Here is a 24,962-nt window from a genome sequence, read left to right on the forward strand (position 1 = left end):
TGAAAAAGCAATACCATTTTAGGTCCCCTTTTTCTATATCCTCAATCCTGACCAGTCCTAATGAGAAGACTGTCCGTTGTCAGAGGACAAGAAACAGTTGGGAGATGATAAAGTATTGTTCGGATCATAGTAACTTGAGTATCAAACAACCCCTCGAGTATTTAGTGGCTCAAACAGAATAAAAGTTAATTTTCTCTTCACATAAAGTCTATGATGAATGTTTCAAGAAGGATTTGAAGACTGACCCCCTTCTGTCTTGTAGCTGAATTCAGTGCATTGAAGAAACCACTGAGGAATGTGGTTTCGTGTACCAAGTGTGGAGAGATGCCTGTCCCCCCACACATGGAGGGAAACTCAACCACATGACAATATAAGGGTGGCCTATGCTGTGTGAACTGCTTACCCTAGAAGAAAATGATGAATGTTGGTTGACGCAACTGGAACACTTTTTATTTGCCAAAAGAGAAAGAAATTAAAGCCCTTTTTTCAGTGATGTGATAGCTAGCTATTTCTTGAGGTGAGATCTTACTTGATTTGCATTGTTTGCCAAGATACTTGGCATAAATACAGACAGGGTAGATGGTTTCAAGCTAACAACACTGAATATAGGTTTAAGAAGTGTTGAAGAGACAGACTAGTCATTTCAGATGGTCATTCTCTTGTTGGAGTGTGAGAAAATACATATGAAGTAATCCCTTTTATGAGAAGGAAGTGAGTGGGCATTTGCTGTCTTGGTATTTGACACAAGAAGACATTCACTTTGGAATGGATCTCTTTATCACCTACAAAACCGATTGATCATTGATATGATCTAATCACATGAACAACAGATTGGGGTGGGGAGGGCGATACAATTTTTTTTTTTTTTGAATCCAGTTGTGGGGCCTGAACTCTGGGCCTGGGCGCTGTCCCTCAGCGCTTCAGCTCAAGGCTAGCGCTCTACCACTTGAGTCACAGCGCCACTTCCGGCTTTTTTCTTTTTTTTATGTGGTGCTGAGGAATTGAACCCAGGGCTTCATGCATGCAAGGCAAGCGCTCTACCACTTAGCCACCTTCCCAGCCTGCTATACAATTTTGAATCAGGAAAAACAACCACAACAAGAATAACAGCAAAACCAGCCACCAGTGCGTGGAATGCCATCAAGGCTGCCCATCTGTGCCGAGTCCTGGGTCACTTTTAAGCCATCCACTTAGAACTATCCAAAGTCAGATGGGATATCTATCTATCTATCTATCTATCTATCTATCTATCTATCTATCTATCTATCTATCTATCTAGATATGCTATTCATTTCTTCCTTCTTGGAATTTGTTGTGAATATTTCATTATTGTTTTCTAAGAAGCTAGGATGTAGGATGGTGGCAAGGGAAAAAAGATGCCAAGCACACTCTTTTGTTTTGGTCTAGAGAAGCAAAGAAGGATTACAAGCTCATCTGTGTTCTTTGTTATTGTTACTGACTTTTAAGCTGCTGGGGATCACACCAAGGGACTTCTGTATACTAAGTCCATACTTTGGCACAGATTTATATTCCCAGACCTTGATACCTCTGAAAGTCAAATAGAAGCTCAGATCTTGATTGGCTAATTAATTAAGAAGGTGATTGATAGAACAATGGCTGTACAAACATTCTTCTGAAATGGTTAGCTATTGCTTCTGTGGTCCAGAGCATCAGACTATGTGATAATTAGCTTGCTTTGTGCTTTACATTCTCTTTGGTGTGTGTATGTAGAGATGTGATGTGTCTGAGTTATTGGAGTGGTCCAGGAAAGGACAGGAGACACAATAAGTTTCAGCCTTGATGTTTTGGCTCTATGTAAACATATTTTCAGAAATGTAGCCTGCACTGATCATATATTCTGGGTACCTTTGTTGTATAGGCTTTGGGTTTGTATGATATTCTTCTTAAAATTTTTTTATTTTATTGTAAAGATGCTGTACAGAGTGGTTACAGTTACATGAGTAAGATAAGGAGTATATTACTTGTCAAACATTGGTACCTCCTCTTTTGTTTTACTCCTACTATCCCTTCCCACCCCTCTTCCTCCACCCCTGAAGTTGTAAAGTTCATTTCCAACATAACGTCCTATGAGTATCACTGTTGCAATGGGTCATCCTGTGTCCTTGTTTCAGCATTTTAGATAAATGTATATACGAAACACAGGGTACCAAAATCAAATACAGTGACAACAGGGGATATACCATAAGGCAAGAACATGTAAAAGAAACCGAAAATATCACATAGTACATTAACAACAACAACAACAACAACAACGAAAAACCTCTTGTGTCCATATCTTGGGCTTCATTTTGCTTTTGCATGAAGTTCTTATTGCTATTTTTTAATTGGGAGGGCTGTGCTGCCATCAGAAAGATTCTGGTCTCTCCGCTGTGTTATTTGTAATGAAAGTAGAGGCAGATCAAAACTTCAGGGTGAATCAAATAGATGATATATTCAGTTACTGGCTTAGAACAGACCACTTGCTATTTTGGGATAGTATTAAAACTTGTAATGACCCAGTCAGGAACTGAGGGCTCTCAAAAAGTTAGTTCATGTTCTTAGTAAATAACTAGGAGCCATCTCAGGGAGAAAATCACTTCTTCCCGAATTCTCTAATAATGGTGGACACATAAGCTTCTCTGAAGCTAGGTTTCCTTTTGGCCATCACAGTCTGTTGAATTTTTCCTTAACCATGGGCTGCCAAAAATCAGGACTAGGGGCTTGGCACTCCTATTTTGATTCAACCCAACCATTAGAATCATAATGTCCTAAGTACAAAGCCTACTAATTGAATTTCATTCACTGGACAGAAATATAGCAGCCAAAGACGGAAAACACTGTGGGCTTAAGAAAAAAAAATGTTTTGTTTTTTTATTTTTTTATAAGGTTCAGAGTCTAAAGTCATTTTTAAACTGTGAATGATGCAATTTCTTGTATCTTTCATTTAAAATGCTACTTGGTAAACAGTGTTACAGATTAGTGTATTTGTAATTTAAATGAAGACAATACATCAAGCTGAATCTGAAAAGAAAGGAGAAGTTTCTGGAATGATTCATACCCTCCTTTTTGTGTGTGATCTACTATAGGAGATAATGAATAAATAGCTCAGGAGAAAGGGAGCCAGAAAAGGTTTGTGGATCTGAGAAGACAAAAATTGAACTATTTCTAGAACACAGTCAATCCTGATTGCTAAATCTTTTTCTTTCTTTTTTTTTCTTCAAGCACACTAATAAATTCCACCTAATTCATTTTTTATTTTCTCTCGGGGTCTGCTTGCAGATTTGCCTCAACAAAGGAAGCATCATGTTACTGTCTTTAAATAATTGATGTCTCTCAGTCCAAGCCAGCTTAAAGGAAATTCTGAAAATAGGTACTGATTGAGCAAATGCCTCCTTCCTCACCACCATCCCTGCCTGGTGTGCTGCTCTTACCTTTGTTTAATAAAACCTCCTTTCACTCCCCTTTTGTTTCTTTGCCTCCTTGAGGGAGCAGATGACACTGTCATTTGGGTTTTGGCTTTACCTAGGACATGGAGTCTTTCTCATTTATTGCATATCACTCTATGAATAAGAGTGAGCGCTAGCTGGTGGACTGATGATAGTGGAGTGGACTGATAATAGTGGAGAACTCTTAATTAATTAGTAAGAATGTTATATACAGCCACAGACATGGATTATTGGTTCTATTAAAATTGGACTTATCCCTCTGAACTTGTAGTGTGCTGTCATTGAAGGTGGTGTTATCTGGGTAGCAGGCTCAGCACCCAATGTTAGCTTTGACTCCAGCTGTTCTTGCAGGTTCTAATGCAGTGAGACAATCTTTGCTTCCCTCCCTCCACCTCCCCCCACATCCCCCAGAGAAGAGATCCCCTTCCTGTGGTGGGTGTCATTGGTGGTTAAGACTCAGTAAAGCCATTGTTGCATTCAAACACCTCTAGTTAGTGACATTGGATTGGTCCCTGGTGATCCTGGCCTCCAGGATTCATGGCTTCTTGTAAGTAGAATTGCTTTCCAGGACCTTTTATAATGTATGGCATTGGGACTTGAACTCAGAGCCTGACCACTGGACACTGTCCCTTACCTTTTGTGTTCAAGGCTGGCACTCTGGCACTTGACTCATAGCTCCACTTCTGGCTTGGCTGTTGTTTGTTTGTTTGGTTGTTTTTTCTGATGGTTAGAGATTAAGAGTCTCATGGACTTTCCTGATTAGATTGGCTTTGAACCTCAGATTGTAACCTCCTGGACAGCTAGGTTTAAAGGTATCCAGCTAGGACCTCTTTTTGTTTTTATTGCTTATAAAATGAAGCTTTTGTAGTGGATCGTCCCTACAGTTTTTATTTCTTTATTTTTTAAATCAACAATAGTCTCCTAATGTCCTGCAGGGCAGAGGAAGTGCTTCTCCATTTGATTTGAGGAATATTAATGGTGTTCCGAGCCAGAGAATGGAAGCAATATTTTCTTTCCATGTAAACCTTCTTATTTATTTCCAACATTTGCTTAGTCTTTCATTTATTTTTTTTCCATCCCCTGATAGTTCTTCCCTTTCCTGACTTTGTACGTTTCCAAGGATAGAATGAACAGGGAATCATTGAAAGAATGTTAGAATAGAGAATCTCCACTGACTTAAGCAAGCTATCACTTATTTTTATTCACTTTTTTGCTTACAGAAAAGCATTCCCCATCAGAAACTATACCAGAAGGTAAATGAGATTATTACAGTTGAAAAGAGTAAGTGCAGATGAGCAAAGTTTTGGGGAAGTTAGATCTACAGTTCTAAGTGTGGGCTCAATTGTACTGCAGGAAACCTTACTTTACATCCATCTCAGAAAATGTGTATCTAAATGAACGGATTACTGTACTCTCAAAGAATCTCAACCTGCAACCTACTCTTCCTTTCAGAGAACATCACAGAGAGTATATTTTATTTTCTTACCATTACAGATAGCTTCCTAGGAGGTGGAGTTGAAATCATTCTTTGTTCTGTATCTTCTTAGCAACTACCACACTAACATACCTTAAAAAGGGATAACCTTTTCAGATTGCCTTTATTGAAATCCTCCCTCTGAACTTTCACATAATCAAGCCTATTCAGATTCAAAATAATAATGAAAAACATACAGTAGGAAATAGAGAAAGTTGAGAAATTTTTTTCTGTTTACCTCTACAATCTAACTGTATACCAAGGATATAGTCAAAAAAATCAAAGGAGACACTTGCTTTTCTCTGTTTTAAAAATACCTTTAGGCCAAGTGTAGTGATGCATACAATAATGCCAGTGATTTAGGAAGTTTATAGATGATGATTGTGGTTCAAGCCCAGCCTAGGGCAAAAATGCTAGATGTTATATTGAAAAAAAAAGGGCTAGGAGTGTGGCTTAAGTGGTAGACAATCTACCCAGTAAGCATGAAGCCTTGAGTTCAAATCTTGGTACTTCAAAACAACATCACAAAGCCTGGCACTGGTGACTCATACCTGTAATCCTAACTATTCAGGAGGCTAAGATCTGAAAATCAAAGTTCAAAGACAGCACAGACAGGAAAGTTCATGAGACTCATGTTCAATGAACCACCATGAAACCAGAAGTCGAGGTGTAACTCCAAGTGATAGACAACTAGCCTTAAGCAAAAGAGCACGGGGGATAGTGTCCAGGCCCTGAGTTCAAGCCCTATGACTAAGAGCCAAACAAAAAAAACAACAACAAAAAGAACAAAAGATCCTCCCCAAAACTGTAATTCTATCTCATCTAGCTTTGTACCTGAGTGCACGCAGACTATAGGTGACTCATCTTTAAGCTGTATTTCCTAGGGCTTTGGACTACATCATGAGATATCTCGAGGATTAACATGCTATGAATGGTTCTTTCCATGCTGCTATGTTTTGAAACTGTGATGTGCTAACTGGCTTCTCTTTTTATTGGAATTTCCATATTTAGAACCAACTTGGGACTTGAGGACAGACCTTTTGTACTCTCAGAAGGTAGAAGGATGAACTCCCCTCTAAGGAGACATCTGTAGTAGATAGAAGCTACAGAAGGTGGTGGTGGTAGTTGTAGTTGAGGTGGTATGAATCATGCTGCTTTAACCCATATCCATTGATGAAGGTCATTTAAGGAGCTGAATTTTCCTACACAAATATTTTTTTCTGAGTTATGACAGAAAACCAGGGGCAACTTCCTATTTAACCTCATATGTCATAGCTGAGGTAGAATGTTATTGTTCATTGGGCACTGCAGTGTCCAAGCCATTGTACCTGAGAGTTTTTCACCTTGGAATTGTTTGTGGTCAATTTCTATGTCCTATCTCAATAAACAATTGGGGATAGCCAATTCTTAGCTTGTAACATAGTTGTATTCTACTTGATGGTTTACAACTGGTTGGTTGTAATTCGGTCCATTGCATTTAGTTGTGTTTTTTTTTTTAATGATATAAGCAGGAATAAGTTTTCTAAGTTACCCACAAACTTTCTTCCAGACTGTAACTAAACTTCTAGAGAGTGGTCTTGTTTGTTTCCTATTCTTCAGTGAATTATCTAGAGTATTGAATTAAAAAAAATTCCACATGGATTGCTTGTTGTCACTTAAAATGTATTAATATGGAGAAATGAATACTACATTTCAAAAAGTGGGGATAATAGAGCAAGAGGAACTAAGTCCATATACTCTTTCAATGCTCCACTATTTTATTTCCACCAGCAAATGCTCACATTCCTAAGCTGAATGTCTCTGCTCTAAGAAATGTGTGTATGGAATCAGAGAAGCACTTCTAGAAACCAATGGTACTAAAATACTAACATTATTTTAAATTTTCATCAACTTCAACAGAGAAGTTTGACAAATCTATAGTGTCATGAACAGTGGCAGGATCACTCAGACAGCAACCTAACTGTTGAAAATCAGTGCCTTCAGAATTCTGGTTGACTCAAATCTTTTCTCTTATGCCACTTAAGTCCTTTCTTTAGTAAAGTTACTAACAACCTAACTTAGTGCCTCTCTGGCTTTAACTATGTTGTGTCAGTTGGGTGGTTTTATTCTTAACACTTTATACTTAATTCTTTTTTACATTTATACAAATTACAGCTTCTGAATATGACTCCTATGAATAATAATCCTAGAAAATAATCCTAGAAAATGAATAGGGTTGGATTCTCACATTTGAGTCATCCTGCCTTCTGTCTCATTATTCATGACTAAACTGAATACATCCTCCAGTTTTCTGTATGAACCCACTTCTTTGTCCATTCAAAATCCAGTCGAATTCCACTTCATACTAGCAACCTCCATTTTTGGTCTTAAGTTGATCTTCACCTCATACACTCTGCGAACACTTATTTTAACAGCATCCCTGTGTTTTCTCAAACTCCAACTGCTTCTCTTTACTCTTAAAGCAAATAATTGTCACAGTAGGGTTCTAGCTAGTATTTTTTTTGTAGCATCACGATGGAAATCTCAATCTTTCTCCTTCCTGGTTGTTGTCAAGCATTTGACTTATAATTCCATTTGTGAAAGAAAAGGGTGAAAGCTAGGGGCTTGAAGGGTGTCTTAGTGAATAGATTGTCTGAAAGCCTTAGTGAATCTGCTCCTCTGAGCTCTTCCTAATGACAATAGATCTTCCTAATGACAATAGATCTTTGAAATGTTTACTCTCTTAGAAGTCTGCACATAACTACATTCATACCTTAAGGAGTGGCCTGGTGCTACCTGTTGGATTAATTTGCCCACATCTTTTATTTTTTTATTTTTTGCCAGTCACGGGGCCTGAACTCTGGGCCTGGGTGCTGTCCCTCAGCTCTTCAGCTCAAGGCTAGCACTCTACCACTTAAGCCACTTCCGGCTTTTTCTGCTTATGTGGTGCTGAGGATTTGAACCCAGGGCCTCATGCATGCAAGGCAAGCACTCTACCACTGAGCCACCTTCCCAGGCCTGCCCACATCTTTTTATGTAATACATTGTACTAAAGCATGCACCAATCACAGTCACCCATGGACATCATAGTCACCCATTGGTCACATCCTTTTCTCCTCTTCATCCCTGAACTGCCATTCTCCTGGAGGAACAGAAGGTTGCTATGTCGTTCTCAATAACCTTTGTACCTGAGGAAGATGATCTGAGAAGTATGGAGTCATGTGAAATTGCTGGTCTTCTTGGTCAAAATCAATAGAATATCAGCAATTTCCTGAGGTTTCAGCCTAGCAATTTCTTTTGCTGGCCATTCTACCTAAAACCATATGGATGAGTGTTAGGTTGAATCCTACTGTGGAGATACGGAAAAAAAAAGTTAGAAAACTTTTACCTTTCTACCAAGTCCCTTTCGTTGTTTCTGGGGATGGGAGAAATAAGAAACAAACCCATCATATTTGGAGAAATGTGTACATTAGGAGACTAATGTGAAGTAAGTCCATTGGTCTTAGAATTCTTTGTTCTAAAGTTATAAATGGGTGTTGTAATGGGAAATGCTTTGAAACCGTAACCGGTGTGTTGGCTATAAATAAGAGGGGAGCGGAAGATCAATAAATCTGCTGAAGCTGAGAAGGAAGAAAACTTAAAAATAAAAAGGAGAACTTTACCTTCATGTCAGTATTAATACAGCCCTGAGTTGTGTGTGTGTGTGTGTGTGTATGTGTTTGAATATGGCAATCAAAGACTTGCTAAAGACAGGGCATACTTAAGTTATAGCCATTAATGTGTGTTTAACTCTATTACCTGGAAGTCACCAAGAAAATTGACCTCACTTTTTTTTTCTTTCCGTTTTTGGGTTGGACCCTTGCTCACGCCACATAAATGAATAGAGCTGACCACTTAACTGGTTCATCAATGAAACAATCTTAAATTATGAAGATGTAAGAAAAATACTCTACACTTACGTTGTTGCAGTTTGAAAGGTAAGTGGCTCCCTGTAACAGCAGGAGATATTAACGTTTGTAAACCTATGTGGCATACATTGTTGGAGAAATGGCCCCTTGGTTCCATTGTCCATCTGTGTTGGACTGGCAAGAGTGGCCTTAGTAATGTGAATGAAGATGCTCTAATGCTTTCCTCATTCTGCCTTTTAAAATGCAAACTCATCGTTTGCAATGCCCTCCAAGAGTGTTTCCTGGGATATAATGATTGACGAATTGTACTTCACTGAGTTTCTGGGTGGCAGTAACCATGTGGTTCCTGTTGAAAGGTTTTGCCCTTGTTTCTATCAATTTGCTATGCTCACAAGTAAGCCATAGTTGTCAATATCAGACTTATTTCTTAATTCTTATCATTTGGGTGAAGTACAGGAAGTAAAATATTCTTTTATGTCTTGTGCTTAAGAAGTCCTCTCTTTCTGATTCTAGTTTCTCCGAATTTGGTGTATCTTTAGTGACAGATCAAATCCCCAGTTCTTCCTAAGAACACCTCAGAGTTGAGTGGAGTGTTCACTTCAGTTTTGAAATCATGAAATGCCTACATAACCTGGTTACCATCCCATTAATTTGAATCCAGGAGCTGGTGGTAACCACTAAGAGGATTCTTTTGGTTGAGACTGTCTGGGCTTGTAATGCTAGAATTCAGGAAAGCTAAGTATCCTTCACCCCTCTAGGGCAGGAGCAGAGATTCATTAGTTACCCTGTGTGTCCACTGCTGTGTTAGATAGAGCACTGTCCAGGAGTCCCTGTTCAGGGGGTACTTCTCAATGATGCTGAGTCCTCTGGAGACCAGAAGATTTGGGAACAATATTTAGCAGATCCTACTTCAGCGTGAAAGGTGGCACTCTGCAAGCAGACTTACCTTTTTCATGGCCCTCTAGTTGCTTAATTTGTAAATTGAGAATAATTGAGGCAGTAGGAGAAGGAGACGGGAATGAATGTGGTATTCACCCTGTTTCTTTAGTTCACACTATCCTAAAATAGGGTTCTGGTCCCAAATCATTTCATTACATGATTCTGGGATGTCACCTGCCGTTTTGTGTAGCATCGGCACGGTTTTAAATATTGCTGGTACTTAAGTCTACTTGTTCAAAACTACAGGTGTCCTCTGCTTTAAGAAAACTTAGAAAGGCTTTAAATCCAGGCACACAAGAGCCATTGCGTGAAGGGGTGATAATTCGTACACTAAAAATAGCTTGGCTTTGATAAAATAATTTATCACAAGATTACCTTAAATAACCGATTCTCTTAGAGCATTTAACGTATGATTTGATTTGAAAAATCAATGGCCGCTCACTCAACTTTTGAAGAACACATCTGCTGGGAAATGAGAGGCAGGTGAAGGAAGCAGATCTAGCAACAAGGAGGGAGGGTTTTAAGTGAGAGGGGCATGGGGGTTCATTTTCATTTAGAAAAGAATTGACTTTCTATTTCCCAGGGAAATTTCCTTCACCTTTATCACCTCCCGAGAAAATAAGGGACAGGGGGAGGGGAAGTAGGCCAGTGTGAGTTTGGGAAAGATAAATCTATTTCTTTGGTGGGTCGCATTCTGCATTATGCATGTGCGTAAAAGTGAGGTTTGCTTTGATCCTGACTATTAAAAGTTTATTTTTAAACTCAGACTGGGCAGGGATCCAGCGATGCTTTTTCCCCTGCAACACATCCTGGGTTTCAGGTCCCCAGCCTGGCAAAATGCAACTACGCAGCAGGAAGTAGTTGGAAAGTGTGGATACTTGATGGGTGCAGAGGGTTTTTTTTTCCACCCCTTCCTCCCCTCCATTTTTGAAATTCAAATTGAATGCAATTTTCAGCTCATTTGAGCCAGAATATACTGTTGCTGAGCTTCAGTGGCTCTTAAATTCAAACTCACAGCAGAAAACAGATATCATCTGTCACAGAGGGTGGGAGAAGACTCCACATTTTATTCATAGGAGGCAGAGCCCTAGTAACTAATTCACACCTTTCTGACGAATCCACTAATCATTCACCAGCCAACTTATCAACTAATCAATGGAACCTTTAAGCTACGCTTCTTACAAAGTCCAGGAGGAGTTTATTCTCTTGCTTTAAAAAAAAAATGGTCCAATTTCTATTTTTGTATCATTGGTATTTTAATAACCTTTTTGCAAACTGAGACAAGACTAGCTTGGCAATCCCCTTTCCTGCCCTTCCTGACTATTTTTATTGTTTCTATCTTTAATGTCTTTGTCAATTCTATTTCTTTATGACTAAGTGTTTAGCAGAAAGCTTAATGCTGGCTGTGTAGGGCCAAATGTCAAATTATTTACTTATTTATTTTTACTAAACATATTGTCTAAAAATATGCTTCTATCTTGGGGCAGATAGAAGTGCCAATTAAATGAGTAAGTGTCATTCATACAATTCTGCAGCTTGTGAGTGGCTAATCTACAGGGTGGATACATCAGGAGACTTTCAGAATGCCTCTGTATATTTCTGCCTCTAGGTACATGCCCAGGGAATACAAATGGGTTTGAACAATGATGACTGGAAATTCCTTCTCTGATTTACTAAAGGATATGATAGGGCAATTTTGATCCTGAAATGTAGGCCATATGCTTTCCCATTGATGCTTAACATTGACCATTACAGTGTCAGCCAAAATTTCCATGGGAACATGCAGCACATTAGATTTTTCTTGCTAATGTCCCCGCCCCTTACACTCCTTACCTTTTCTCAAGGTCCATGAAAGCCAAGTAATGTCTGAAATCAGAGTAAGCAGGAGTAAGACAATGTGGTCTCTAAGTACTACTATTTCTACTGAAGTTAATCAGATCATAACCATCACACTTGGCATTGAAACATCCATTTCATTAAGTGTATGATTTAGCATATACTTTTACTTATACACATATGTGTGTATATATGGCATACATGTGTATATATTTTATTTCCAAATTCTCTAAAAATGTGACAGCGGGAAGTTCCAAATATTCACTCTTACAGTAATGAACTCATCAACCACCTTATCCTCTTAATGTCAATGAGTTTGTGCATGAGAGCCCTGGTAGAAGATATTTACTTCATCTCCCTGCTAAGAAGGATACCCTGACATGCACAGGATATAATAAAGGCATCTGCACATTCATGTTTATGGCAGCCCTAGTCACAAAAGCTAAATTGTAGAAACAGCTCAGCTGCTGTTTAGCCAACAAATAAAAGAAGAAAATGTACACTCATCACTCCCCCCACATCCAATGAAATTTTATTCATCCATCAGAAAGAATGATGTGTTATTTTCAGAGAAATGGATAAACCTGCAAAAATCATTTTGAGTGAAGTGAGTCAGGTTGAGAGAAATAAAGGGCACCTGTTTTCTCTATATATGGAAGTTATATCTAGTATATATACTTTAAAATCATGTATATAAAACACATAGATGGCAATATGCGTATACACACAATCAAACAGACTTAAGTTGGTGTGTGCAGGTTATGCAGGTGTAGATTTTCATGGTGTAATCCTTTTGAACAATTAACAGGCAGTTTAACAATACCAATACCAGGAGGCTGAAACATGTTTTGTTGAGGTGGGTGGAGGCAACAAGGGGGGTGAAAGACAAATGGAAAGAGGAATGGTGGGTAAATGTAGTCACCATACTCAATACACATATGTGAAAATGGAATTAGGAAACTTGAAGAGATGAGTGGAGATAGGATAGATGCCAAAGAGAGAGAATAATGGAGAAGATGACATGGATCAAAATGCAATGTGCACATAAATCGACATGGTAAATGGAAACCCCTTGCACAGAAAATACATTTTTAAAGAAATGATACCCCAACTGTTTTTTGCCCTTATCATATTTCATTACAGTTATTGACATATAGTATAGGAAACCAAAAATGACTAAGATATTGTGATTTATGATAAGGAATATATATTCAGCCAATATATATATATACATATATTTGGCTTTTGTCCTCCATCTCTGACATGGACCTCATAATCCCTGGAATTTCCTGTGTGATGGGACTGAAGTGTCTTTTACTCTACTTTGTGTACTCTCTCTGTCTGTCTCTGTCTCTCTGTCTGTCTCTCTCTCTCTCTTCTTCCCACTCTCCTTCTTTCTCTCTTCCCTTAATCTTCTGAATGGGAGAAAGTCATCATAAATAGCAAGCCATGATTTTAAGATTGGAACTTTCAACATATTTCCCATTCATCCAGGTGCTGGTGGTTCACATCTATAATCTAGCTACTCAGGTGGCTGAAATCAGAGGGTCATGGGGTAAAGCCAACCCAGGTAGAAAAATCCCTGAGACTCTTATTCCCAATTAAGCAGCAGAATGCTGGAAGTGGAGGTGTGGCTCAAGTGGTAGAGCACTAGCCTTCAGCAAAGGGACAGAACCATGAGTTCAAGCCCAAGGATAAGCATATACCCACACGTGCACATGCATCCACGCACACAGACACAGACACAGACACAGACACACACACACACACACACACACACACACACACACACACACACACACAGAGTCAGTTTCTTTGAAAACACATGAACCACAGTGTTCATAGCCTGTAGTCTGGGCAGCACTCACTTGGTTCTAGGAAGGCTGGACACCAGAGAAGATGGAAGCTCAGTCCTTTCCATATTTTTTCCCTACTTCTTTTTTTACAACTCACTTGTATTCTATTTACAATTCACTGATGTATTTTGTGATATTCATTATTTAAACAATAAACTGGACACCATAGTTCTTTGAGTTCTATGAGTTGCTCTAGCAAACTAATTCAATCAGGTGAAGTCAGGGTGTTGGGAACCTCCGATTGGAAGCATGTTCAGAGTTGTGTATATTCCACAACTTTTAAGGGACACCTCAGGTGGTTGTCATGTCCCCATGGAATAGTCTTATTCAATTGAGCCCTAAATGTATAGACTATGGTGATGTTGTCACCAGGTAGACAATGTTGACATTGTGTTATATTATAGGACAGTCAGTTAATAACCATTGAAGGATGGATTGATTGTTTGATCAATTGTTCCACTGTATGTGGGGGTGGGGGGTTGGGTGCTGCTGTTCTGTATTGAATGGATTGATCAATCAATCGATCAATCAATTGTGTGTGTGTGTGTTTGTGTGTATGTGTCCTGTGTACATGTGTATGGTTTTTGGGTGAAGGTGTTCTGTGGTGAGTGGGAAAGTAGGAGAAAAATTCAAGTTTTCTTTGATATTTTACCTACCTTGATATTAATCACAGAATTAGTGGAGCTTTAGTTTTTCTATAAAGACACCTAAGCTCTTCCACTTACCAGTAATTACTGAGTGCTTCCTGTGTGGTGAACTTTTCTTGTGCTAAGATTTGGATAAAATATCAACTGTGTCTTGAGTATATAATCTGCATGCTTACCATTCTGCCTCAGTTTATAATCTGTGGCATAAAATGATTTAAGTTGGAGTTGAGGGAAATGAGGATAAACAAAATAATCAGTAGTGAGTAAAAAAACAATAACATTGAAGTGCTAAATACAAGGTGTGTGCCAAACATGCTGACAGAGTTTGGTAAAGAAAAGGCAAATGGGGTTCTCTCTTTCCATCTGGCTAGGTAATGCACTCAAGAGATATGGTAAACAAGAAGGGCACGAGTTTGCTGCCAGTGAACACTTCATTACAAATTGTTTCACAGTAAACATCCTTTTGTATAAAACAGGATATACTTTACAGTAATGATAAAAATAAATATGATTAATACATAGAACAATAAAGTCATTGTTATTAGTGTTATCAGCATCATCAAGTATTATATACTGTGCACAATCTATGTTATAGACTTGCATACAGATAACATGGTCCCACCATCATTACCACAGATGTGAGTAGTACATTGCTCTAAAATTCTGTGATGGCTACATCACATGAACCATAACATTTTTTCATCCCCTTTATATGGACTTAGAAAGTACCACCACCAAGTTACATGATGCCTGTAGTTGACCAAGATATCACTAGATAGTACATAATCTTGTATATTTGTTACAGTGAACTTGAAATGTGTAATGGCACCCAGTGCTTCTATAATATTTTCTATGTCCTCCATAGTCTTAGAGTACTTTAAATCAAATAAATCATGTAATACTGGAAATTGCCCTACAAAAGCAGTTGCTATTATCTGATTTCAAAGGTGGTGCAGATGACTTAAGAGAAGTTCAGTGCTTTGGTCCAGTAAAGGAGCTTGGTTTAAATGCAGGAAGTCCCACCTTGAAACTCTACCTGCTGTACTGCCACTCAGCAAAGAAACTGACAATTGCTAATCACCTCACTATTCAGAGATTCTCTGAGACACTGGGTGAATAGTGTAGCATTTGGGAGGTCCAGAAAGGTTCAGTTGTGACAGGATTTGAAGTGATGAGGAATCTCAAAGATGACTCTGCACTTGTCCATTTGCCTGGAGAAGAAAAAAGTACTATTGTTATCGGTAGACAAGTTGAAAGCTTACAGGGATGACCCAGGCAAAGATTTTTAGGAAAACTAGGGTTTAGGAAGAAAAGCAAGACACCAGAAAGGAGCCAAAACAGTAGACAGGGAACAGAGAATAAGAAAGACATAAAGAACCATATTGCGAAGGAAAACTGAGGAAGAAGTTGCTACTTATCCATATGGCAGGCTGTGGAGAAATTTTGTAATGGTGACCATATCAATTATTGTCCAGATTGACGTGTTTTGTAGGTGAGAGGAGGCACAGTGAATCATTAGGCCAGGAAACTGACATAACCCAGGAAAAACTGAGATATGGGTAAGCTTGGTTTTCAGGTGGGCAAAACTAGCAGGTTGCTGGGTCTCTATGAGGTTCCAAAATGACTCCCCTTGACCCATCCTTTCCCAACGCGAAAAATGATGAATGATAAGGGTAAAGATATATACAAGATAGGACTATAGTATTATTTTTTGGTCAATTGTGGGGCCTGAACTCTGGGCCTGGATGCTGTCCCTCAGCTCTTCAGCTCAAGGCTAGTGCTCTACCACTTGAGCCACAGCACCACTTCTGGCTTTTTACGCCTATGTGGTGCTGAGGAATTGAACCCAGTGCCTCATGCATGTAAGTCAATCACTCTACCACTGAGTCACCTTCCCAGCCCACAAGATAGATAATTTGAGGAGAAATAAGAAGCAGAGAGATTTGGCATGAAGCATCATTGCTCTTTGACGTCTTGTCTGGAGTCTGCCTGTCTCAGGGCAATCATTGTGAGACTTGAAGGTTCTAACTGCCACTTGCAGTTGATTCTGTTTGAGACTTCTTCCACAACCCCTTGTCAGGCTTGCTGTTTAAGTGTTGATTTACACATTTCCTTTGGGCAGATTTGTCTGGTCTGTGGTGTTTTCTTATTTGCTTTGTTGTTGTTGTTGTTTTGATGGTACTGTAATAGGGTTTGGCTTCATGCTTGCTGGGCAGGCAATTTTCCACTTGAGCCACATCTTGAGTCCATTTTGCTTTAGCTATTTTATGCCTGTCCAGGACTGGACTTGGGTCCTCCTACTGATGCTTCCCACATAGATGGGATAACAGGCATGTACTCTACCACCATGCTCACCACTCTTTGCTGAGAGGAGGTTTATTGAACTTTTTGCCTGGGCTGACCTTGAACCACAATCCTCCTGATATCTACTTCCCCTTTTCCTCTGTCTAGAGGAAAAAGTATGCTGGAACCATTTACAACTCAGCCCTTAAGAGCAAAGTATTATGTACTACCCCCCCCCCCTTTTTTTTTAGCTAGTTTGGAATTTCTGGAGAGAGAACTCATATTTCTTAGTACATCTCATGTCTTTACCAGAGTGAAGTCCTGTCATCCTAACAAAGTTTTGAAGACCAAATCCATCTCTAGATACGGAGAGCCATTTATAGCAACAATAAGGTCAGAGAGGGGGTACACAGAGTAAGTACTCAAAATGGAAAATGTGACCTCTGAAAATAAGAGGTTGTGTCTTAAGAAGAGAGTATTTCTAAATAAATATTAGAAGGAAATGAGTGTAGGAATGTGCAGGTGAGAGGAAGGTGTTTAGATCTCAGGTCTAAACTCCACAATACCACATGTCAGGTTCTTCTACTCACCTCTACATAACAAATAGACATGGTAAAGGGTAGAGAAAAGAGATTTGTTATGTGGCAGCCATGGGAAGATAACACTTCAGTACATCTTCAGCTGTCTTAGGGTGATAGACAGTTGTCTTAAGAGGCTAAGTAGGTAAAATTGGAAGTAGAGTTGAAGTTATGCAAAGTTGAAACAGTCTCAACTCACAGGTACGGTCGAGGTGGGCAGATGTGGCATCAGGTGGGCTGACAATCCAATTGTCTGAGGATTGGTCCTGGATGCTTGGAAGGTCATCCTGTCCTTTCTGGATCCAGGATGGCTGCAAAATGACTGCAGGAGAGCATGACTCAGGAAGGATATAGGACACGATGGAAAATGGAAGAGTCTAGGATGCCTAGCCTTTAATTCAAGGACCCCAGTTAGGAGGCAATGCATCTCAGAAAAAAAAGCACCTCTTACAAGGCCATGAATATGTCTTTCACTTGATCTTCATGTCAAAGGGCAAAGTGGAAGATAGGATGTGTTGGTAGTGAGCCAAATTCACATCTTCTTTAGTACTTGAGGATCAAAGAGAAATATGGATCCAGAAGAGACCTGAGAGAAGAGGTTAGAAGAGAGCTTAAAGGAGGCAAAGAAAAAAGAAGGATGAGTGTGGAAAAGAAGAAGTGAGTCAGAAAAAGGGGATGTGAGTCAGAAAGGAAGATTACATGATGAACTGGACAGAATGTCTCTGTCTCTGAAGTGAGGACAGAGGTGAGGGGTCACAGCTAGACTCAGAGAGGAGAGTTGCCAGGGAAGCCGTAAGGTGGGCAATGTGGATGAGGTAAGGGTGATATGAGGAGGTGGGTGGAGATTTTGGGGTGTGTGGATCAGATACAGGCCCTAAGAGCATGCGGAGGGGCTCCTGACACTACTGGCAAGGCACCTGGGCTTGAAAAGAGATCCCAGGTTTAGCATCTTTATAACGGAATGACATCATGGGGAAGAAGGGAAACTTGAGTTCAGTAGTCTCACTCAACTTTCGAGGATAAAGGTCTAAAAAGGCTTAATGTCACCTCTTAGGCTTTCCATGGCCTACCCTGGGTCTACCTTTCAAAGCTTCAGCTAAGTCAGAACCGCAGTGACACCTGAGCCTTATATTACTATCTGAAATGTTCTTTTGTGTACTCCTGGGGCTTTACCTAACTCCTATTCAAATTTCTCCAAGTATGGCCTCTTTCCCATCCCTGTGTATACACAGAGACAGACACACAGTCACACACACACACAAACACACACACACAGGATTACAAACAGTAATTTCTTATCTGTAACCTTTAATGGGATATAATGTTGTACCCTAACCGTCCCCTTTCTCATCTTGATGCTCTTGTTGAGTCTCATCTTCTAGGCCTGAGCCAGGCTCAGCAGTTGTGCAATAAATGTTTCAGAAAGGAAGAAGGACTGGAAGGAGAAAAAGAGCAAAGGAAACAGGGAGGGAGGGACATTTTAGGTAATACATTTGCACTGAAATTGTTGATAGTGCCTGACATGCTTTCTCTAAAACAATCAGATTTGATTTAGGTATGATTCAGACATTTACATGAAGATTTAGGGGGCTGATTGTTTTCCCTAGTATTTTCCTTTTCTTTAGGTGAGAAACTTTACTACATTCTCTATTTCTAAGAACACAGTTCACTGGCACTGAGGCCATTTGCATTGTCAAGTAGATATTACCAACACCTATCTGCAAACCTTTGTTACTTTCTCAAACTGAAACTCTATACCTGTGAAACCCATTTCTTTCCCCCCTTAACCCCTGGCATCCACCATTCTACTCTCTGTCTCGATGAGTTTGGCTACTATAGGAACTTCATATAAGTGGAGCCAGATAATATTCATAATGCTGAGCATAATGCTTTCAAGGCTTGCATTATATAAATATCTTGCCTCTGTTAAGGTGAAATAATAATCCATTTTGTGTGTAGATATACCACAATTTTCCCCAATAACTTACTGATGGACAAGTGGATTATTTCACAAGTATGTATTATTTAAAAATAGTAAAATACATAACTCACTCCATAATCTAGTAACCTGGAGTATGGTCAGACATAGGCTAGTAGATTCCCATAAAGGAGAAGAGATAGACCAGGGGAAATCATGTCTGTGCTTGGCGAAGTCACCAGCCATGTCCAGAAATATGGAGAAATAGGAGACTGGAGAAATAATCCAATTGGGACACAATGGGCTAACATGAAAAAGGTAATAAAATAAGGACCATGAACTTCAAATGATAGTAGATACTGAGGACAGAGATTGAGAGACACTCAATCCATTTTCCCTTCCCTTCTTACTGAAATGGAAGAATAGGATGGAAGAGAAGGAACAGAAAGAATTTAAACATTATTATCTAAGTAGAGGCACTGGGGGCAAGAGGTGATTAAAAGTAGAGGAGAATGGGGAGTTGGCCTACAGTGAAAGCAGACATTCCACCAGTAGGTATAAGGGAAGATAGAGCGGCAATGCCAATCAATCTTCCCCCAGGACCTGTTGTTACTATAGTTGGTAACATTATGAAGAATGGTTTCACAACCAACACTGGGTACCAAGACTTTCTTCTTGTTTTTTGGACTCATTTGGATCCTCTGAAAGGAGCCATCGGGGTTCACCTCATGATAATTTCCCATGTGCCTGCATTCTCTCAGTTAAGGACGGAACTGGATTAAGCACTTATCCCTTATAGACATCTTGATTAATGTCTGATTCTAAACCTTTAACAAGCTTGAATTGTCTTGTACGTTTTTCCTAAGGCCTCAGCTCAGAGTGCTAAAATCAAGTGTGGCATCGTGAGAAAGCGCACCCTATATCTGAGAGAATCCAGTGGTGTGGAGCCCATAGCATGCCAGACCCAGCAATCTCAGCTGCTCGGCCTACAGGCAGAGTCGGTAACATCCCAGGACATTGGTAGTTCGGAGATTGTATTGTCTTTTTGGAAGTCTTAATTTCCTTTTTTCTTTCTTTCTGCTTCAGACGTTCAGCACGTTGGCCCATTTCAAGTTGCCTCTGATCTTTAGCTGCTGCTTCTCAGCCCCTTGAATCCATCCTTGGGGAGATTCTCACTGGTCACTTGGCAGAGCTCCCCCAGGCCAAGAAAGTCTCCTTTGCTTTGTTTCAACTTAATCCTTGCCCTTCTGGGTGGTGAGGGGCCCTCTCTGGGCTGCCTCCCTTGTAGTCTGTTATTGCTTGCACGTGATTAGCAGGTGGCTTCTAAGCAGAAAGGAACATAGCCCCAGGCATCACGCTCCCATAGGCTCTTGCCATTTTGCTACAAAAGAGAAAACTCCAGCCTTTGAAGAGTGTCTATACACTATTCATGTACTTAGAAAGAGGAAAGTGTCTAGAAAATGGGAGGAACAGTATTCGATTTTGCTTAGTTATCAGAGAGTAGAACTCACAGGTTATGGCTCGGATTGTTTTTGGAATTAAAAAGAAGCAGTTGCCATTCCTAAACATCTGGTGAAAGCTTTCTTTTTTTAAAAGACTTTTTCTCCAGACACTAGTCTCCCAACAAGTTGTATTCCAGGGAGACATAGTGTCCATGAAATAGAACAGGGGGCTCTGTGGGATGATGAGGGTTCTGTTGGGCTGTTCTTATGCATTCAGCATTCAGAATTCCACTACTGCTCTTTTGATCAGATGAAAAGCTACCTTCTCTACCTCAATCCTCCAGGCCATTTTGTCACCTACACAGCTGCCTTCAGATCCCTCAGGGGAAATATTATATGCTTCTTTCAACATCTTGAGCTACTGTCCTCAGCATTAAATAAAACATTGTACTTATTTTTGCTTCCTGTCTCTAAACTATTGCAGAAAGTACTATGTCCTCAAAAAAAGAAAAAAAAGGTGATGATGAAGAGGAAAACAATAAAAAAAAAAAAAAGTAGCTGGTACGTTGACGTTTCTATGGCTACTTTCTTTTCTTTTTTGTTTTTTGGTCCAAAACTAAAATGCAAGAAATAACCATAATTTCCTCCCCTCCTCTTGCCACATACACATTAGAACACCATGTGATGTTTGGTTGGATTCAAGGGGTATCAGAGCCGCATGACTCTACCATCATCATTCTTTTCTCTGGATGTTCTCAGTTTTCCTGGTAAGGAAGCTAGCTGTGTCCTAGGCCATTAGTTATGTCCTGGATAGCTGATTTCGGGGGAGACTAGGCCAGGAAACACATATTCTGCCTCTCTGACCCTGTATTTTACATGTCACATCTCTCAGAGCACCTGGCCAAATTCATCTGTATGGCTGCTTTCAAATGTGTCCAGATCCGTGCGAAGGCAGGGCAGGGCACTCTCCAAGTGCCACAGAGCCTCTTGGGTCTCCACTGATTCCTTAATCTGTCTCATAATTAGTGAAGGTGTACTGGATTTCAGTGTTGGCTGAATGGTGGAAGTGAAAAATAGCTTGTGTGGCCTTTTTTCTTCTTGGTTTAGATTGTTTTCTCCTGAAGGGATCTTGGTCATTGAACAGCAGGTCTACTTTCAATGAACTAGGAAAAGACACACAAGTGGCACACACACACACACACACACACACACACACACACACACACACACACACACACACACACACACACACACACACACACACACACACACACACACACACACAGCAGAGAACACAGAAACCTCAGACTGTGTTCTCCTGTATTTGACCATCATCTTATAAAAAGGTAGAAAGTTAGCTCTTCCTCATGGTGACCGCTGAGCTTGTATCAACGTATTTATAGGGTAACCTATAACAACACTAGCTCTTTGTCCTGTTGAAGTCCCAAACCAAAGTGGATTCTTTTATTGTAAGGTGAATTGAGATACAGAGATGCCACATACTGAGAGATTGAATTGGTAGTCTTTATTGAAGGGCCAGACTCTGCAGATTGGACTCCGGTCACAAAGATCTGCAGCCCAGAACAGAACTTGTCCCACACTTTTAAAAACAAAAAACATATGTTTGGGTACAGACAAAGTCCAACATATACAAAGGCACTGGGAGCAGGCCTTCCCTGGGGCTAAACTACACACTGCATTTGTACATCTTCTCTTGGTCTAAATAACATGATACACTTACATATCCCCTCTGGGTCTAAACAACATGGTCTATCTGCAATTCAAAGGATGGCTGGTCTTACCTCTAGGCCTCTAAAGTTGGGTGGACAGCCCTGACCACCTGGTTAGAAGCCAGGATGGCTGTGACAATAAGGTGACTGACAGAGACCTCGTCTTTCCCTTACTCCACTTTCTTTGCCTCCACGAGAATTGTGGGTAGTCCCTGTTGCCTGATCAAGTAGCTCAGAAAAGCGATGACCCATTGCAGAATAATAATCCTTGGGTCATGTTAGAGGTGAGACCCAGGGAACTTCAGGATGTGAGAACCTGCTATAAATCTACTTAAGGAAGAAAACCCCCTTTAGTTACCAGCTGAGTGGGGGCAGCTAGAGGATGAGGAACAATGTGCAAAACTACCTTAGGTATACCTGGAGTTAGAGAATTTCTCATTTCCCCGGATGTGGCCTTGCTGTTTGCCCCAGTCATATTTCTACCTCAGTATAAGTAAACTTCAAACTATGTCAATACTAACAACAACAACCAAAAGCCATGATGTTAGCCTTTCACATATTTAGCAATGCTCTTTGGATTGCCATAGCAACAATAGTTTTAATGATGGAGAGCCAAAACGGCAACTTGGATATCAGATGTGGGCTCCCTTTTCCCTGTAGACAAAACTCTGACTTGAGAGAGGCTTGGTATGTGGATTTTTTGCTCCTAGTCTAGATTTTATTTTATTTTATTTTTTATTTTTATTTTTTTTTGGGGGGGGGTCCGGTCGTGGGGCCTGAACTCTGGGCCTGGGCGCTGTCCCTCAGCTCTTCAGCTCAAGGCTAGCACTCTACCACTTGAGCCACAGCATCACTTCCGGCTTTTTTCTTTTTGCTAATGTGGTGCTGAGGAATCGAACCCAGGGCCTCAGGCATGCAAGGCAAGCACTCTACCACTGAGCCACCTTCCCAGCCCTAGCCTGGATTTTATGATCTGCTTGAACAGACAGCTCTTTCGCTTATGGAATGAACCAGAAGGAGCCAAAGTACGGACGGAAGGGACTGCTGGACAGAGAGGTCCCTGTGGCAGGGAGCTGGACTTTTTGTCTCAGAGACAGTCCAGTATGCTGAGTACGTATGTGCGTACTTAAGAAGCAAGTGAATCATTGCTTTCAGGCTTTCCCTTCCAGCCAGTGGAAATCTGCATGTTAGGATAGGGACTCGGGTGAAGTATCATCTGGTAATCGTCCTTGACAACATTCTGGATTATGTTGGGGTGGGGGTGGGTGGGACAAACAAGTAATTCCATTTCAGTAGCAGTGGCAGAAACACACTAATCACTGCAGCTTTCCAATCAGCGCTTTGGAGGGGGAGATGGGAGAGATGGAAGACTTTTCTGTTATATCCTTTATTTCTACATCTGCACGTTCACTCTTTTGGAATTACTCTGGGTTTGGAGAGGGACAGTACCCTTTCTGCATATTTCTGGGCTCCCTCATTTGGAAAGCCGTTGCAAAGCTAAATAATCTGGCCCCTTAGGTAAACATAAATCATTGTCTACCTTCTTTGCTCCTTGAGTAGACCTTTTGGATACATTCATTAATTATGGCTGCTGCCTATGGTGTGGTGATGCCTGAGTCACCTCTGTGAACATCTTTCCTGGAATGCCTCATTCCTGACACTGCGCCCTAAAACCGAAGGCAGTGTTAAAAAGGCCCTTCTGGTAGGATGGACAGCCAGATGGTAGCAATTGAAGAGCACTGTGCCTGAAAAAAAAAATTGACATTCTGTGGCATGATTGTGTGCAGGAGAATTGGAGAAAAAGGGTAGTATAAGAATAGTGCGGTGCATTTAAAAACTGGTACAGCTGTTTACAATCTCGGGCGACCCCTGGAAGAAGTAAGATCTTGATTCTCAGCTCAGTGGATTTATTGGCTCCACCCAACAGCCCAGTTAATTGCAGCCCCAGGTTTTGAAGGCCAAGAATGACCAAGCAGAAGTATTTAGTAACTGGCACTGTGGTTCTAATGCCTAATCCTTTCCCACGTTCGGAGAAAGAAAAGAAAACAACAACAACAAAAAGAAAGCCCCAGTTTTTGGTAAATCTTGCTTAACTAATGACACGATTCCCCGTGTTTGTTTGGTTTCCACATTCAGGAAGCTTTGCCGCTAGGATTTTGATTTTGGAGTTTAGGCATGTTAATTAAGCTTTTGTAGGCGAGCGGAGGGGTTCTGTTTCTTGTTTGTTGGTTTAATAAGATTTTGTGTTAAGAATGGCACTGTGAATCTGTCAGAATTAGCTTGGCTGCCTATGTGGCTCACAGAGCTTTGAGACCCTTGAAATGTCTGTTTTTAGGACATCAGCAGGGGGCTAATAAAAAGGCTTTGTTGATTTTAACGAATTGCAAGCCACTGTAGCCAAAATAAATATAATCTGCTTTTTGGATTAGGTGTCACAGATGATTTTACCTACTAACAGTGATTAAAGTGCCCGAGTGGACCAGACGCATAGCTGCTCTCTGGTGACTCTTGCTAAAATAGCAATAAACAGAAGTAAATAAAGACTTAGGGCATTAGTTATCTTTAATAAACAGTGACACCAAATATACAGAGTACAGGCCGTGAAGGGGGCGGAGCAGGGGCTTAAGGATGGGGATAGGGTGTCAAATGCTTGTATGTTACATGCGGCAGTGTGGCTCTTACCATGGCAAAAAGTGTGTGATGGTGAAGGGGAAAAAATGCACTGGCATGCTGGCTGGGAGGGTTTGTGTGTTGTTGTATGGTTGTAGGAAATGGTTAGTCACCCAGAGTCCTGTTCTGGTTCCCTTGGGTCCTTCTCTAAGACAAGCTAGTTCCTTACCATTCTGCCCTTGACTTTCCCTCCACAACCAAAGCTGAAATCTTGTAACTAGGATTAGAGGATGAACGTGATGGCAGTGTGCATTTC

At 40.4% G+C, this 24,962-nt stretch overlaps 1 protein-coding gene across 2 annotated transcripts in view; it reads left to right on the forward strand.

Annotated features, from left to right (window-relative positions):
• Positions 1-24,962, forward strand: part of Esrrg (estrogen related receptor gamma) — a 519,748-nt gene that overhangs the window by 93,553 nt on the left and 401,233 nt on the right. For both annotated transcript variants that reach the window (XM_042682338.1, XM_042682339.1), the window contains exon 2: positions 8,784-8,876. The gene's annotated coding sequence lies outside the window, so the exon portion shown is untranslated. The remainder of the gene's footprint in view (positions 1-8,783; positions 8,877-24,962) is intronic.

Source organism: Dipodomys spectabilis, unplaced genomic scaffold (assembly GCF_019054845.1).
Source record: "Dipodomys spectabilis isolate Male_0828 unplaced genomic scaffold, ASM1905484v1 ptg000069l, whole genome shotgun sequence".
Classification (NCBI taxonomy): domain Eukaryota; kingdom Metazoa; phylum Chordata; class Mammalia; order Rodentia; family Heteromyidae; genus Dipodomys; species Dipodomys spectabilis.